The following is a 17,910-nucleotide window of genomic DNA, read 5'->3' as shown; positions in this document are numbered from 1 at the left end:
TTTTACATATATCCAATCTATCTAAAACCATTGCGTGTTTATTACACTGGTCCATGTTGTCCAAATATGAAAATTCTGAAATGTAAATCCAATCGGGACATGTATGGTTTTGTTATTAATGGTCGTGGCTTCCATATAATTGATAATTATTATTATAAAAATAATTAATATAAAACTTAATGCAATGCAATAAAAATCCCACTAAGCAAAATAGTAAATAGTTATTGCTAAGTACAAAACAAATTATGACTTAACAAAAACACATTTCAAAAATCAAATAAAAATGAGAACATGATAAATAAACTGTAGCCTATTTAACACATATCTTCTAATATTATATCATTTTCTTATTGTATATTATTTTCACTGTATGTTTTTTGATGTGTGTGCTTTCTAGAATGGATATTTACTATCCCTAATTTTGCATTTTAGACTCATTTGAGAATAAATTACCTACATTTGCTTTCAGCCCCCTCTGTTGGTACAAAATAATCCCTACACGATTGCTCTTGTAACCGGCAGGCTATGCAGCGAATTTGTGTTGTGTTTTTATCTTGCCATAAAAAGTCAAGGGGCAGCTGGGGACAATGCATGCGCACACACACGCTTCTCAACGTCTCGTCTTGCCTGAAGAGGAGCCCATGCAGATCAGGAGATTGACTGTCAGATTTGACTGTCATTGAGCGGCATCATCGTCAACAATCTGTGTCTTTACTCATTACTCATTCCACCAAGTCTATCACTCTCACCCTCTCAGGCAATCATGCAGAGGAGATTCGCTTCCCCCTCATTCACTCTCCTTCAGCTCCAGTGGTTTTGGGACACACCTGGCTCTCACATTGACTGGGCTCTTAATTCTGTGTTGGCATGGAGCTCATTTGGCTTATTACAACATTTGAGTTCTGCGTTTTCCCCTGGAATGTCTTGTTCTGTGTTGCAGGAGGAGCCGGCGAGCCAGGCAAATGAATCGGATGCTTACCATGACTTTAGAACAGTTTTCAGTAAGTCTTGAGCTTCATCTCTTCAATGCCTATCACCTAGTTCAGATTAGGTAGGGTGATGAATGGAAGACCGCCTTTTACACCCCCATGGAGCACTTTAAATATTTAGTCATGCCTTTTGGGCTTTCTAACTCACCGCCAGTATTCCAGGCAATTGTCAATTATGTGCTCAGAGACATGGCCGACCGATTTGTATTTGTTTACCTCAATGACATCTTGATCCTCTCCTAGAACGAGCGCGACCATATCCAGCACGTCAGGCGAGTGCTGCAATGACTGCTTGAGAATCGCTTATTCGCCAGGGTGGTAAAGTGCGAGTTTTATGCATGGTTGGTTCCGTCCCTGGGATTTATTCTTTCACCTGAGGGTATCCGAATGTATCCCGCCAAGGTAAATGCGCTTGCTGATTGGCCCACCCCAGATAGTCGATAGAATTTTAGCCAGGTCGCCCTTCCTCTGACTGATCTCACCTCCACTTGAAAACGTTTCTGTTGGTCGCTGCAGGCTCAGGCTGCGTTTACAAGCCTAAAGAGTCACTTTGATTCGGCTCCCATCCTTGCTACTTCCGATCGGTCTCGTCAGTTCGTTGCGGAGGTGGATGCGTCACCTTCAGACAACAGAATACATCCCTACGCCTTCTTTTCTGATTATTTAACCCCCTTCGGAATTGAATTACGACATCGGGAATAGGGAGTTACTGGCTGTTAAGTTGGCTCTGAAGAAATGGCACCACTGGTTAGAGGGCACTGAGGTCCCTTTTATAGTTTGGACCAATCATAAAAACTTCGAATTTACATCTGCACCGCCAAACGGCTAAATTCACGACAGGCTCACTGGGCACTGTTTTTCGGTCGTTTCAGGTTTAACATCTCCTATTGCCCGGGGTCCAAGTATGGCAAGCCTGATGCGTTTTCATGGATCTTTGAGCCTGAGGCTAGATCCACCCTCCCTGTGACCATTCTGCCTTCTGATAGGGTGGTGGCAGTGGTCACTTTGGGGGTGGAATCAAGAGTCCGTGTCGCACTGCAAAATGTGACGGTTCCCCTGGGGTGCCCTGAGAGCCTGTTGTTTGTGACCGAATTGGTCCAAACTAGCGTCCTTCAGTTGGTCCACTCGTCAAATGCGAGTCTATCCTCAGCGTATTACCCACAAACTAATGGTCAGGCAGAGCGTGCTAACCAGGATCTGGAGAGGGTTTTGCGCTGTGTGGCGTCTGTGGAACCATCATCTTGGAGTTGCAGAATAACTATGGTCGAGTATGCGCATAACTCCCTCCTTGTCTGTTCGACAGGTTTGTCTCCCTTCCAGTGCTGTTTAGGCTACCAGCCATCGTTATTCCCCTCCCAAGAATCCAACGCCGTTGTTCCATCTCCAACTGGAGATGTTGCTGTATGTGGAGGATCACCAGAGAAGCCCTCACTCGGACTGGTAACAGGAACAAGGTGTCAGCTGACCGCCACCGTGCTAAACCCCCACTTTACGTATATGGTCAGAAGTTCCTGTTATCTGCCCAGGACATCCCTCTCAAACTTCCCTCAAGTAAACTGGGACCTAAATTTATTGGACTATTTTTCCATTACTAAGGTGCTCAGTCCAGTATCGGTTAGACTCAAATTAACCCCCCAGTTTAAAGGCACAATATGTAACTTTTTTGCTTTAAAAATATCAAAAATCACTATATCTATGTTATATATTTTTTTTTAGTTGTGTACTTACATTATCCCGACTGTTTCCAACAACTTTCAAACCAGGAGAAATTTGTAATTTAATTCGAAGACACGTCCCGTTTCTTTATTTCCGTTTTGTCGGCGTCAATGGCATCATATCCGCGTTGTCCCTGGTTTCCGCTCGTACTGCCATAGCAACCAGAGCCCTCTGATAGTAACCAAAGTGACTGACGTGGACCACTGTGTAGTTCGCAATGTCTATTAGCACGCTGTTGTTGTTTCGTTCAAACATTATGGACCATGGCAAGCAGACTTTGGATAAAAAAGGAGAACTAAAACGAGAATCAATATCAGCGCGGTGTTTTCGAGATGCCGAGAGCTCCTCCCATAGACAGTATATAAACGAGAGCTCCACGCCCAAGACTTTGACCGCTCCTACATGTTCTTTATTAAACAGGTGAGCACATTTACATAAAACTAATCAATGTTTTATAGTTCAACAATGATAAAATGTTAGAATGTGATCTGTATGTTATTCTAATGTTGATCTCGCTCACTGCTAGTCTCATACAGACAAACTAACACACAGAATAACATTATAATTTCAACTCATTCAAATGCAGTTTAGTGTGATAGTGTAATGTTAGACCAAGTGAAACAGCGCTGCGTTACCTCACAAGTTTAATTTGTCTAATAAACTGACCTGTGAGTAGTAATTCTGCACTTGCGTGTAGTTCGGTAGAATGAAATGTCCATATTCCTTTTATATCCGCGGGACTCGCGTTGCGTGTGGAGCTGATAGCTGTCTCTTAGCAATCCCGAACTGCTTCATATCAGTCATGATAAAAGCATTGATGTATTTACTCATCCATAAACATTATTAGATCGGTTGGCTTGACGTTGACGACAAGATCCATAATTCCTAGCAAATGTTGCGTCATCAAACTACGCCTTTGTTATTGTAAATAGGTTGTAAATAGGACCCCTAGTGGCGAAAAATTCCATACTGTACGTTTAAGAATATCCACCAGATTGCCATGACTCCCCGGACAGCAACATAGTGTCGGCCCAGATCCGGCCCGCATCCGGTACACATTGATTCCTTACGGCCCAGTTGGGGGCTAGATCTGGGCCGACACTATGTTGCTGTCTGGGTCTAAAGTCAAACCCGTCATTCTTTCCCCTCTTCATTCATCCCCAGACCTCTGCCCCTCCTCCTCATAGACTCATCGAAGAATCGCCGGCTTATACGGTGCATCGGCTCCTTGATGTGAGACGAAGGAGTAGAGGTCATCAGTACTAACTTTGCAGCGCGTGTGTGTGCGGGTCACAAGCTGCTCTCACCTGTCGCTTGTTCTCTTTCCCTTATATTCTCTGATGTGTCTGCCCCTTGTTTTCAGTAGATCATTCATGCTTCATCTCATGTGTTCTTGGAACTGTTCTGTGTGTTATAGTGTTTGATGCTGTGCCCATGACGTTTAGGCGAGGAATGACACAGCTGGTCGTTCTCTCGCTGTTCTCTCATCTCGTCTCATATCGTTCCCCGTCCTGTTGGGCAGCCGCTGCATCATGGGTGGTCTCCTGTCGGGATGCTGTTACAACCACTGCTGCCTTATGTCGGAAAGCTGCAATGGCCAGGTGTCGGATGGCTGGTTGTATACAGTTAACCTGAGTTGTAATGTGAATTTGTTTTGCCGACAGGCCCGGGAAAAGATGGAATAAGTTGAGTACAACGTAGGTAATCATTAAGTCCAAATGGATTTATTATGACAGCTGTCTCTGCACACATGCTCCAAATAAAGTTCAAAATAAACAAAACAAATCATCAAAAATACTCAAACATATACTGTACAAACCATAAATAAAACATGCTGAAAGCAGCAAACAAGGCATAAGATCTAGCCTCAAGGAACAAGCCTCTGACAATGACAACTCACAGCATTTTGGCTGCACAAGCTCTGGCCTTTGGCCCGACTGTGGCTCAACGAGCCTCACTCGTTTATGCAATCTTCCCGCAAAACACTAATGGATCATACCATCAGTAGGGGTCAGTTAACACCCATGACAACGAATACACATTTAGTTCAATATCAGTGCTATCACATTTGAACAGATAAACATGATCACAAATAATATCATTGATCAAAGGTAAACAACACACTCTTCGAATAAGACCATTGCCATTTCAGAGCATTCCTATCCTTCTCTGTCCTAGTACATAGTACACCACTAATAAGCTGGTAAATTCAGGAGCTTTACTGGCCACTCCCTTACAGACTGGTCTACAGGTAAGATAGGCTACTATGTAATGTCTTAACCAATAAACATATATGCAAAATAAAATAAATATAAATAAAAATAAATATCTTGTACTCTGCCACAAAACACAGTTTGAACACTAAACATTGGCATTGATACACATGAAATCATAACATAATAAACAATAAATCAATGTACACAATAACACTGATGTTCACATGATAACCCACAGGTTCATCATTACATCTCCAAAGCCTGTGTGTCCACTAGTGGCTGTACGGAGAGCTCTGGAGTTCCCATATATCCCGTTATATCTGTTCACGTGTGTCACTTCACTTTGGAGGTTGTTTTCCGCCAAAGTATTCTAATAAACTCTGTTTCATGTATCCTCTCTGCATTGAGTCCTCTGTTCACCCTGAAATAAAGAAGGAAAGAAAAATGTCTCCTTCAATATTTAAAATGTAGGCCTAATATATTCTAATATGTTTTTTAATTCAATTTAAACAGTAAAACATTATTAACAGTAAACCACTTGGCTTTTCATAGACAGTGGGGGGAAGTAGTCAATTATGCTGAAATTAAGATGACTATGATGATTATTATGAACTGAAGTCATGTGTTCCGAGTCATCCATCCCCCACTAGGCTACTGTCCTAACCGTGTCCAAACCGTTTACAGCGACGAGACAATCACAGGTAATCAGGACATAGGCCTATTTGATATTTTATATAGGCCTACATCGTAGTTAATTTCGGAATGAAATGTCATTTACCCTAAATCACCACGTGATGGCAGCAAATGACCGTAGCAGACAAACACCGAAGTGATTTGGTTTGTGTGCTTATATGAATCCATCCAAATAAGCTCTCTTTAGGAGCCAGCCGAGCCACTGCCGAATTTTAAAGCAGATTTGATTGACCAGTGCTGGATGTACAAGAACCAGACTGTAACCCCATGGAGATAGCCTATAGCCTACGTAAGACATAAGCACACACCTCTTGCTTCTCATTGTTTAAATATTCTTTGCTGTATATCAATAATGTGAATAAAATAAGGTTGCTGGGTATATTTGGGTGGACAAAGGAATACAAAAACGTTATCTGTCAATATGGTTACGGAGTTAATCGAGGCTAGTGATTCAGAGAAGAGACTGACCCTTCATAAGCTGCCCCCCTTGGTGTTGAAAAGCGTTACAGAACTTCAAATAAACGATTAGACCGGACATTTTTCATATGGAATGAAATGTGGCTGGATTTTTCAGGCTGGGATGTAATGTGAAATGAAGCATTTTAAAAAACGGCAAGTCACTTAAAACACAGTTCAATATTATGAATGATTTTTCTGTGTTCAATCTTTTTATTTATTTTTATTTATTCATGTTCCACCATGGTAGTCTAATCTTTAATCAAAATAACTTTCGCTCCCCCTTGCTGCAACATCTCTACTCTTCTCGGGGGCTGGTTTCACAAAGATAGACTTTGACTATGGCTTAGATATAGTAGATAGTCAGACTTCAGATAGACATCTAAATAAGACCGTTGCACAAAGCACTTAAGACTCTGACTATATTAAGTAGGACTACACTGCAATGCATTCTGGGTAAAATAAGACACTTTTCAAAACAAAAAACATGGCGGATCGAGTAAGTGCATTCAACCACTCAGTGCAGTTTACCCCAGTGGGAAATATGTGTTTGTTGGAGGAGTATTAATATGAGAGGCCGTTTGAGACGAAACCCACTGAAACACTTGCAATACACACTGAAACACTTGCAATACACACTGAAACACTTGCAATACACACTGAAACACTTGCAATACACACTGAAACACTTGCGCTACACACTGAAACACTTGCAATACACACTGAAACACTTGCAATACACACTGAAACACTTGCGCTACACACTGAAACACTTGCGCTACACACTGAAACACTTGCGCTACACACTGAAACACTTGCGCTACACACTGAAACACTTGCAATACACACTGAAACACTTGCGCTACACACTGAAACACTTGCGCTACACACTGAAACACTTGCAATACACACTGAAACACTTGCAATACACACTGAAACACTTGCAATACACACTGAAACACTTGCAATACACACTGAAACACTTGCGCTACACACTGAAACACTTGCAATACACACTGAAACACTTGCAATACACACTGAAACACTTGCGCTACATACTGAAACACTTGCGCTACACACTGAAACACTTGCGCTACACACTGAAACACTTGCAATACACACTGAAACACTTGCGCTACACACTGAAACACTTGCGCTACACACTGAAACACTTGCAATACACACTGAAACACTTGCAATACACACTGAAACACTTGCAATACACACTGAAACACTTGCGCTACACACTGAAACACTTGCAATACACACTGAAACACTTGCAATACACACTGAAACACTTGCGCTACACACTGAAACACTTGCGCTACACACTGAAACACTTGCGCTACACACTGAAACACTTGCAATACACACTGAAACACTTGCGCTACACACTGAAACACTTGCGCTACACACTGAAACACTTGCGCTACACACTGAAACACTTGCGCTACACACTGAAACACTTGCGCTACACACTGAAACACTTGCCCATATATGTGAAACACTTGCGCGTACATGTGAAACACTATATATATATGTGCATATATATGAAAGACATGCGGTTACATAGAAACTCTTTGCATATACCCTGTAATCGCCCACGTACTGTTGTACCTGCACAAAGACTGCACTTTTCAAACATTCGCGCATGTGAGAGAGCACAGACATTTTCAGTGTGTCCGGAAGTCATTTCATTGCAACCGGAAGTTTGGTTCATTTGGAAACAGAAGCGCGGTTTATTTATCACTGTAAAGATGTACAATTCTTAGTTTCATTCATGGTAGTAACATGAAAAATGAGCCATAATCTAGTCACTAGTGGAATATTGCTGCAATCTCCGGGACAAACTAACACTTAAAGGTGCCATATGTCATGTCTGGCAAAAAAAAATCAAGTCATACTCCACATTCCATACCAGATGGGGGCAGTATACCTCCAGAAAGTGAATTGGTCTATGCTCCGCCCCTACCTTCTTAGCTGCACATATACAAGTTAAAATAGGGACAACATCTATTTAGAGTGTTACGCTGCCCGCCTGAAGCTAATTTAGCAGCATATATCAAGTTTGATTTTCATTAGCAATACCACTTCTAGCTAAGTTATCATTAGTCACCAAAAAACATTCGGTCTCATTACACCTTGCAATGTTTTCCGTTACGTTTCGTGCGTCCAGGGTGTGTAAAGCAGAAGCAGCCTGGCCAGCGGCGGAGTATGCGCGATCCGTGAGTGCTGAAGACGTTCTACACGGCTTTGATGGGTGCGCAGGAGGACACAAATGGGCGGCGACAGCTTCTTCCAGTGGCGGGAGCTTTTTCCTCAGCGCCGTCAACAGATAGAGCGTTACTAAAACTGTATACACCGCCGCCGACTTGAGCTGCAAAGAAGCTCTGGCCGCCCTGTCAAGGACGCTTGTCAAAAAGTACGGGGAAACTTGACCGCTCTGAATATAGTGAGTGAGTGCGCGCGCGCGCGGCCGGGGCTCTCTCTCTCTCTCTGCTAGTTCTTAGAGGCAGAAGAGCGTGTCAAAATGTCATATTTTGGTATGATCGTTCACCCGCCAGTGTGGCGGATAGCTTTTTGAGATTTTATTTGTGCTTCAGAGCGCGTTTTTTTCCCTGCAGCGGGTGGTGGTAGGGGTCTCTTGCCAAGGGCTTCAGCCATCCTTCCGCTCTCTTCCCTGAACTGAAATGTAGTAGTGGGCTGTACTTTCCACATCAGGTTCAAGTACGCCCACAAGCCGTGCGAGTTATTCGTGTATTGCATGTTTGGCTGGTGGTTATGTTGCCCGTATACCGCCTCCCATGGCCGAAACTGGTATTACGACACCTGTCGGGCCGTGGCTAGTAATGCTAATGCTAATTAAGGTTGATATCTCTGCAGCACTATAACTTGACATTTTTTTAATGACATCATCGCCCTTATTTCTTCTCATTCTTTTGATGTGTGTAGCTCATTTTTGGGATATTTTTACCTCAATTGTTACATATGGCACCTTTAATAACATGAAATTTTAACAAAAGCCACTAGATTTCAAACATAGCCCACAATCAGACATCATTTCAATGTATTTATTTATTTTGTTTAGCTATAGTAAGTGTGAGCTTAGTCATCAAGTGTCATGCCATTTAAATGAATGGAACTTTTTTTTTTTTTATGTAAGAAAAGGTCAAGAATAATTTGTAACCTTTGTCCAATTTCGGTCTTGTCACAGCTCCCTGAAAACTATCAACAAAACGGACAACATCTGCTATTCTTACTTTTGTCAGATATATTAATGACAGAGAAAACAAGCTGTTCACAGTCCAAGTTATGAGGATTTCAAAAAAAACATGGACTTTGGAATCCAAAACACTCAAGGTTTTGGAATGGAATAGAAGCTTGCCTTGAAAGCATTTGTTTCTTTTGTTTAGTATCGCAATATCGCAAGTGTTTCAGTGTGTATCGCAAGTATTTCAGTGTGTATCGCAAGTGTTTCAGTGTGTAGCGCAAGTGTTTCAGTGTGTAGCGCAAGTAATTCAGTGTGTATCGCAAGTGTTTCAATGGGTTTCGTCTCAAACGGCCTCTCATATATATAAATGACGGAGTATGTTTTTATGTTTCCACTGTTCGATCGCGCCCGTGCCTCTCTCTCTCTGACACACACACACACACACACACACACACACATTCAAGCATTACAATCTTGACATCGCAGACTGTTATTATGCAGCATTCACACCAAACGCGAGCGTCAAATTCTTGTCTATCGCGTCTAGCTCGACGCTTGAACATTTTGAATCCATTCGCGCGTCCAAGGCGAATAGGACGCGCGTATAAAGCGAGCGTTTGAAGCGAAATAGACGGGCGTTCGGAGCTATGACTCCACTATGACTCTACTACCCCCTGTTGCGTCCACTGTTTAGACTATGAAAGGGAGCGCGTCGATCGTTGCTCGCGTTGACAATGTAACGGCCCTAACAGTTACAAGGACATTTTACTTGGGAATGTAGAGGTAGAAACAAGAAGAAATGTTTAAATTATGAGCCATTTTCCCTTTTCTTTTGGCAGTTTGTAATGTAACTGATTGTTACTGCTGGTTGCCAAGGTAACATAGAGTCTTAGACCTAAGTTAGCCTGGGGGCATAGGCGCCGATACCGTGGGTGCTCCGGGGCTCGAGCACCTATGGCGAGTGGATAATGCCACGGATAACTTACCGAAGTCTACAGTCGTGTACTTTTACGTGACAGAAGGGGTACGCCGCACCACAGACGGGTGAAACCAACGCGTGACTCCAACGTCGCATCACAGCACGTCGCACCACTGACGCGTGACTCCAACGTCTCACCACAGCACGTCGCATCACAGACGCGTGACACCAACGTCTCACCACAGCCTGACTCCAACGTCGCATCACAATAAAATAATATCTATTTCCCCCCCCCCCTAGCTTTTCTTATCTTTCCTTTGTTATCTTTCTAATCAATCATTCTTTTCTTGTATTCTGATGACATTGAAAATATCAATGATACAAATTTTGTATTGTATACAAAGTTGTGTATGTCATTAATGTCATCTCTGAATGGTTTACGAACATAGTTTTTTATATATATATATAATTCACTCACTTTCTACTGGATATGAGGGCTATGCAAATTATACACCATCAAAGTCACAACTTTTTGCACAATTATTAACAACAACTTTAAAGTTGAACAGATAAATTAATTAATTGTAATCTATAAACATAATATTCTGGAATGTGTCAGTCTGAGTTTTTACTTTTGAAGGTGGTAATAATTTTAATTTACACAGTTGACCATAATGGGCGAATACACAAAATTAAACTATTCACGATATTGCTTACAGGAGAAGGTGACAAGAAAGTATTTTAATAGCCTATTATTTTCAAGAAACCAACAATGAAAAAATATAAGACAGGGAAATAGTCGTTTAGTCACAAAATGCAAAACAATGTAGGTTCATGGTCAAATGTTCAAGACTAGGGCTGTCAGTGTCGACTATTTATTTAGGCTATATATTTTTTGGTCATAAAGATAGATCTGAAGTGAACAATAGCCTTTAGTATGACTTAAATACATAATTACAAATGAGGCAATATAATTGGTTCAAATAAAGTAGGGTATTAAAAGTAATTAATTATTTTATTTTATTTAACAACACTATTAAAATACATGAAGAAATATATAAACAATGAACATATGTATATTATGTACAAATGCCAACAGAGGGCGCAAGAGGATAACTGACGATAATTGTTACACTTTACATCAAGAGCAGTACTACGGTGAGGCATAGCTGCTGCCACATACATATTATTGTTTCCCCTCAATTATGTTGTAGCCTAATAACGAGATCTTATGTCGTTTTAACGTCATCTTTTCTCGTAATAACGTGATCTTATGTCGTTAAAACGACATATTTTTCTCGTAATAACGAGATGTCACGACATCTTTTTTTTTTGCCTTTATAATCCACATAAAATTGACAGCCTATCCTTTTTCACACTTCTACGTTCAAAAAGCTTATGCAAATAGTAACAGCCCCCAATCAGGCAAAATGAATCAATGAGGCCCTTTTTAAAAATATATTTTATACAGGCCTATAAGTTTTTTTTATATAATATATTAATTATATATAGCCAAAGATTTATTTTTGTTAATAGGCTATATCTTCATTACCTAGAGATAATTAAACAAAAAGTAGTCAAAACACATCTAACAGAACATAGCCTAAGTTGTTTATTTTTTACAACATTGTGTTCTTATTTTGTTTAATTAACGAAATGTCAATCTTCATCTTTATAACAGAAGATACAATACAAAAATCTTCAAGATACAGCCATATACAATCTTCATATGTATAACGGACAGTCACCTTATAAACAGTCCTTTGTGTGGTGGAATAAGCAATGCTATATAGAAATGTTACCGGTATAATTTAAACTTTATTTTATTATTTTATTTGTTCATGAACTAATTATGCTAACTCAACTAATTTAATGTAAAGAGCTGGATAAAATTACTAATTAAATAATGTCAAATATTAAATGTAGGCTATTGATTAGAGTTGCCATAGACTAAAGGATTTTTCTAGACTAGTAGTAATTTATTTAAGCAATTAGGACTAATCGCACGTTTATATTCAATCCTGGGTGTATATGGCTATTCCGCGCTCAAGCGCATAAAACTTGCCGCAAAGCACCGGCAAAAGTAGGCTAATGAATGCGCCTTTCATACGGACAGGATCACATAATCAGATGGTAGCCTACCGTATTTGCTTTCGATTGGATTTTTTTTTCGTTGGTGGACATTTTTATTTTATTTATAAACTTTATATAGATAGTGATATTTCTCATGTCTGTGAGGCTAACTGTTTTCGGTTCATTTTTTAGATGCGCTCCAATTCACAGAGATCATGAAAGCGCGTTCGTTTTCTTTTATTTTACAAAAGCACAACGTTTTCTTGTTGTTGAGAGTTTACACAAATAAAGTTGCGACTGATGTATTATTCTTTTCTGTATGACCAGAAATGGAGTATTTAAGTTGTTTCCACTGTTGATAGGAAAATGCGAGTGATGGCACCGGCGCGTCCATGTGTGCCATGCAGTGCGCGCTCCACACTCCGCACAAACACTCGGATATGCGCTTAATAATAGCGAACATTTATCTAGGTTAACGTTAGAGCGAGTCCTTCATGTTTAACAAATCAAATTCTGTTGCATTTTATTGCGCCAGTTTGAAAAGGGCGGCTGAAACACTCTACAGATAAACGCCCAATGCTGTTTTTTTTTTCTTTAAACAAATTCGTTTAGTCTTTAAAATAAATATTGTTTGTGGGCTAATTAATGCCACAATAATTTGTTTATTTTATTGGCTACTTTTATTTTTCATTTTTGTTTTGCATTGAATACCATTTAAAGGATTTGCTGTGCACCGCAATGCCATCCTCCCATAGAAAGAAACGTTAAGAGCCACCTTTATTTTCCTTATAATAAAGGGTTTCTATCGGAAAACGCTTAACGTATAATTAAATGCATTGCGTTCATATTCTGGGCTCATCTGCTTTTCTGTAGGATATGGTTTATTAATAAGGTGTGTGCAGCATTTGATCTTTATCACTGAAGTAGCCTATTAAGCCACATTAAGCTTTTTCTTTATGCTTAGCCTAATATGCAATTAAACCTATTTTTTACAGTCTGAATTAAACACAATGTTCGCATTCTGGGCTCATCTGCTATTAATAAGGTGTGTACAGAATTTGATCTTTTAACATGAATGTCCGTTGGGGGCTGCTATTTCTTCAGCTTTTTGAACGTGTGATAAAGACATGATTGGCTATCAATTTTATGTGGATAAAGGCATATTTTGTACATGACTACAAAATGTGTCGTTTTAATGAAATAAGATCTCGTTATTACGAGAAAAATATGTCGTCAAAACGACATAAGATCTCGTTATTACGACATAATTGAGTGGAAAAAAATATATGTAGCCTATGTGGCAGCAATGCGTCACCGTAGTTTTTCATAAACTTCGATTTAAGAATAAAGAATTTTCCAAGCAAAATGATTAAGTCGACTATATATTGTACAGAGAAATTTGAGTCAGAAAAGTAAAAGAAGATATCAAAATTAGATAAATGTAGGCTATGTTTGAGCCAAGTTGTTGAAACATTGTTGTTGCCATTAATGATTAATGAGGATAGGAGCAGGCTTCACTCAATTTTTGATAATACACTTTTTAGAGTGCTGGCCTAAAAATATAATAGCCTACATAAGAATAGGACAGAGGCCGCACTATGCATAGACGTTTTTTATTCGTTGCACAAACGCGTTTCGGCGTGTGCCTTCTTCACTGAAACGCGTTTGTGCAACGAATAAAAAACGTCTATGCATAGTGCGGCCTCTGTCCTATTCTTATGTTGCCATTAATGAAACATTGTAGGCTATATCATTCCACAGAGAAGAGCTATGTGAGCAATTATAGAATAAATGGTCTAACGTTTCCGTTTCCATAAAGCAAAAGCTGCATTTTTCGTCTACGGTAGGCTATAAATTTAGAGATAATCTTGTTACAGGGGTAATAAATTATATTTCTTTTAATTTGTTTGTAATTAAAAATGTATGTGGGTTACTCCATGCTCCATTCCAATTAATATTTTCATACAAGGGGGACCATTTGTATCTGGAGGCAGGGATAGATTTTGCAAATAAAAGATTTTTATTACTTTGTTGTTAACTTTTCTGTCTAAGATAGACCATTTATTGAAACACTGCTGTAGAAAGACCAACAAGTTAGAGCCTGTTTATGGAAAATTCGCTTCTTTTTTTATTAAATCCAAGCAATTGGGTGATGACAAATTTAAAATTAAGAGGCTTTAATATTAAACAAAAATTCACTTTAAAGAAAAGCTTACAAAACAAAACAAAAATCATGTCTCCCGATCGCCTATTGCAAATCCAGTCTTACTCATGCTATTCACTTTTCGTTATCAACATCGGAAAAATAACATTAGATTGGGACAACGTGTGCATCAGGCGTCTTATTAGGCGACGTACTGAGGGACGACGTGTGTATCAGGTGTCTTATTAGGCGACGTACTGAGGGACGACGTGTGTATCAGGCGTCTTATTAGGCGACGTACTGAGGGACGACGTGTGTATCAGGCGTCTTATTAGGCGACGTACTGAGGGACGACGTGTGTATCAGGCGTCTTATTAGGCGACGTACTGAGGGACGACGTGTGTATCAGGCGTCTTATTAGGCGACGTGCCTGGTTCAGACGTTATGATTTTTTATACATTTCTCACGTACGCCGTCGCCACGTCGCCGTAAGGTATACGTTACAACTGTGACGCCGCCGTGACGTCGCCGCCGGTCTGTCGTCTGACGTCTCTATCAATCCCATTCAAAAATAGACACGGACTGACGGCGACGGAAGGGTAGACTGCTCCTTCGCCTTCTTCAGGGTAGACTTAGAAAAGTCATTATCCGCTCGCCATAAGCACCCACGGAAAATACCGAGCACCCACGGAAAATACCGAGCACCCACGTGTGCCAGACTGCCAGTAGGCGCTCTGTCTACATTCATTTAAAATGAATCATTGCAGTCGGTGATATGTGAAGCGTCTGTCACACTGTGATTGGTTATGTCGCAGTCAGTCGAGTAGTATCGCCCATAGATATGGCGAGCGGATAATGACTTTTCTAAGTCTACCCTGAAGAAGGCGAAGGAGCAGTCTACCCTTCCGTCGCCGTCAGTCCGTGTCTATTTTTGAATGGGATTGATAGAGACTTCAGACGACAGACCGGCGGCGACGTCACGGCGGCGTCACAGTTGTAACGTATACCTTACGGCGACGTGGCGACGGCGTACGTGAGAAATGTATAAAAAATCATAACGTCTGAACCAGGCACGTCGCCTAATAAAACGCCTGATACACACGTCGTCCCTCAGTACGTACGTCGCCTAATAAGACGCCTGATACACACGTCGTCCCTCAGTACGTCGCCTAATAAGACGCCTGATACACACGTCGTCCCTCAGTACGTCGCCTAATAAGACGCCTGATACACACGTCGTCCCAATCTAATGTTATTTTTCCGATGTTGATAACGAAAAGTGAATAGCATGAGTAAGATTGGATTTGCAATAGGCTATATCGGGAGACATGATTTTTGTTTTGTTTTGTAAGCTTTTCTTTAAAGTGAATTTTTGTTTAATATTAAAGCCTCTTTATTTTAAATTTGTCATCACCCAATTGCTTGGATTTAATAAAAAAAGAAGCGAATAGCCTATTCCATAAACAGGCTCTAACTTGTTGGTCTTTCTACAGCAGTGTTTCAATAAATGGTCTATCTTAGACAGAAAAGTTAACAACAAAGTAATAAAAATCTTTTATTTGCAAAATCTATCCCTGCCTCCAGATACAAATGGTCCCCCTTGTATGAAAATATTAATTGGAATAGAGCATGGAGTAACCCACATACATTTTTAATTACAAACAAATTAAAAGAAATATAATTTATTACCCCTGTAACAAGATTATCTCTAAATTTATAGCCTACCGTAGACGAAAAATGCAGCTTTTGCTTTATGGAAACGGAAACGTTAGACCATTTATTCTATAATTGCTCACATATCTCTTCTCTGTGAAATGATATAGCCTACAATGTTTCATTAATGGCAACATAAGATTAGGACGGGGCCGCACTATGCATAGACGTTTTTTATTCGTTGCACAAACGCGTTTCGGCGTGTGCCTTCTTCACTGAAGAAGGCACACGCCGAAACGAGTTTGTGCAACGAATAAAAAACGTCTATGCATAGTGCGGCCTCTGTCCTATTCTTATGTAGGCTATTATATTTTTAGGCCAGCACTCTAAAAAGTGTATTATCAAAAATTGAGTGAAGCCTGCTCCTATCCTCATTAATCATTAATGGCAACAACAATGTTTCAACAACTTGGCTCAAACATAGCCTACATTTATCTAATTTTGATATCTTCTTTTACTTTTCTGACTCAAATTTCTCTGTACAATATATAGTCGACTTAATCATTTTGCTTGGAAAATTCTTTATTCTTAAATCGAAGTTTATGAAAAACTACGGTGACGCATTGCTGCCACATAGGCTACATATAATTTTTTCCACTCAATTATGTCGTAATAACGAGATCTTATGTCGTTTTGACGACATATTTTTCTCGTAATAACGAGATCTTATTTCATTAAAACGACACATTTTGTAGTCATGAAATATGCCTTTATCCACATAAAATTGATAGCCAATCATAACCTTATTAATAGCAGATGAGCCCAGAATGCGAACATTGTGTTTAATTCAGACTGTAAAAAATAGGTTTAATTGCATATTAGGCTAAGCATAAAGAAACAGCTTAATGTGGCTTAATAGGCTACTTCAGTGATAAAGATCAAATGCTGTACACACCTTATTAATAAACCATATCCTACAGAAAAGCAGATGAGCCCAGAATATGAACGCAATGCATTTAATTATACGTTAAGCGTTTTCCGATAGAAACCCTTTATTATAAGGAAAATAAAGGTGGCTCTTAACGTCTCTTTCTATGGGAGGATGGCATTGCGGTGCACAGCAAATCCTTTAAATGGTATTCAATGCAAAACAAAAATGAAAAATAAAAGTAGCCAATAAAATAAACAAATTATTGTGGCATTAATTAGCCCACAAACAATATTTATTTTAAAGACTAAACGAATTTGTTTAAAGAAAAAAAAACAGCATTGGGCGTTTATCTGTAGAGTGTTTCAGCCGCCCTTTTCAAACTGGGGCAATAAAATGCAACAGAATTTGATTTGTTAAACATGAAGGACTTATCAGTCTGGCATGGCCGCTCGCTCTAACGTTAACCTAGATAAATGTTCGCTATTATTAAGCGCATATCCGAGTGTTTGTGCGGAGTGTGGAGCGCGCACTGCATGGCACACATGGACGCGCCGGTGCCATCACTCGCATTTTCCTATCAACAGTGGAAACAACTTAAATACTCCATTTCTGGTCATACAGAAAAGAATAATACATCAGTCGCAACTTTATTTGTGTAAACTCTCAACAACAAGAAAACGTTGTGCTTTTGTAAAATAAAAGAAAACGAACGCGCTTTCATGATCTCTGTGAATTGGAGCGCATCTAAAAAATGAACCGAAAACAGTTAGCCTCACAGACATGAGAAATATCACAATCTATATAAAGTTTATAAATAAAATAAAAATGTCCACCAACGAAAAAAAATCCAATCGAAAGCAAATACGGTAGGCTACCATCTGATTATGTGATCCTGTCCGTATGAAAGGCG

Source organism: Scardinius erythrophthalmus (genome assembly GCF_964197995.2).
Source record: "Scardinius erythrophthalmus genome assembly, chromosome: 2".
Classification (NCBI taxonomy): Eukaryota; Metazoa; Chordata; class Actinopteri; order Cypriniformes; family Leuciscidae; genus Scardinius; species Scardinius erythrophthalmus.
This window is presented reverse-complemented; position numbering follows the sequence as displayed.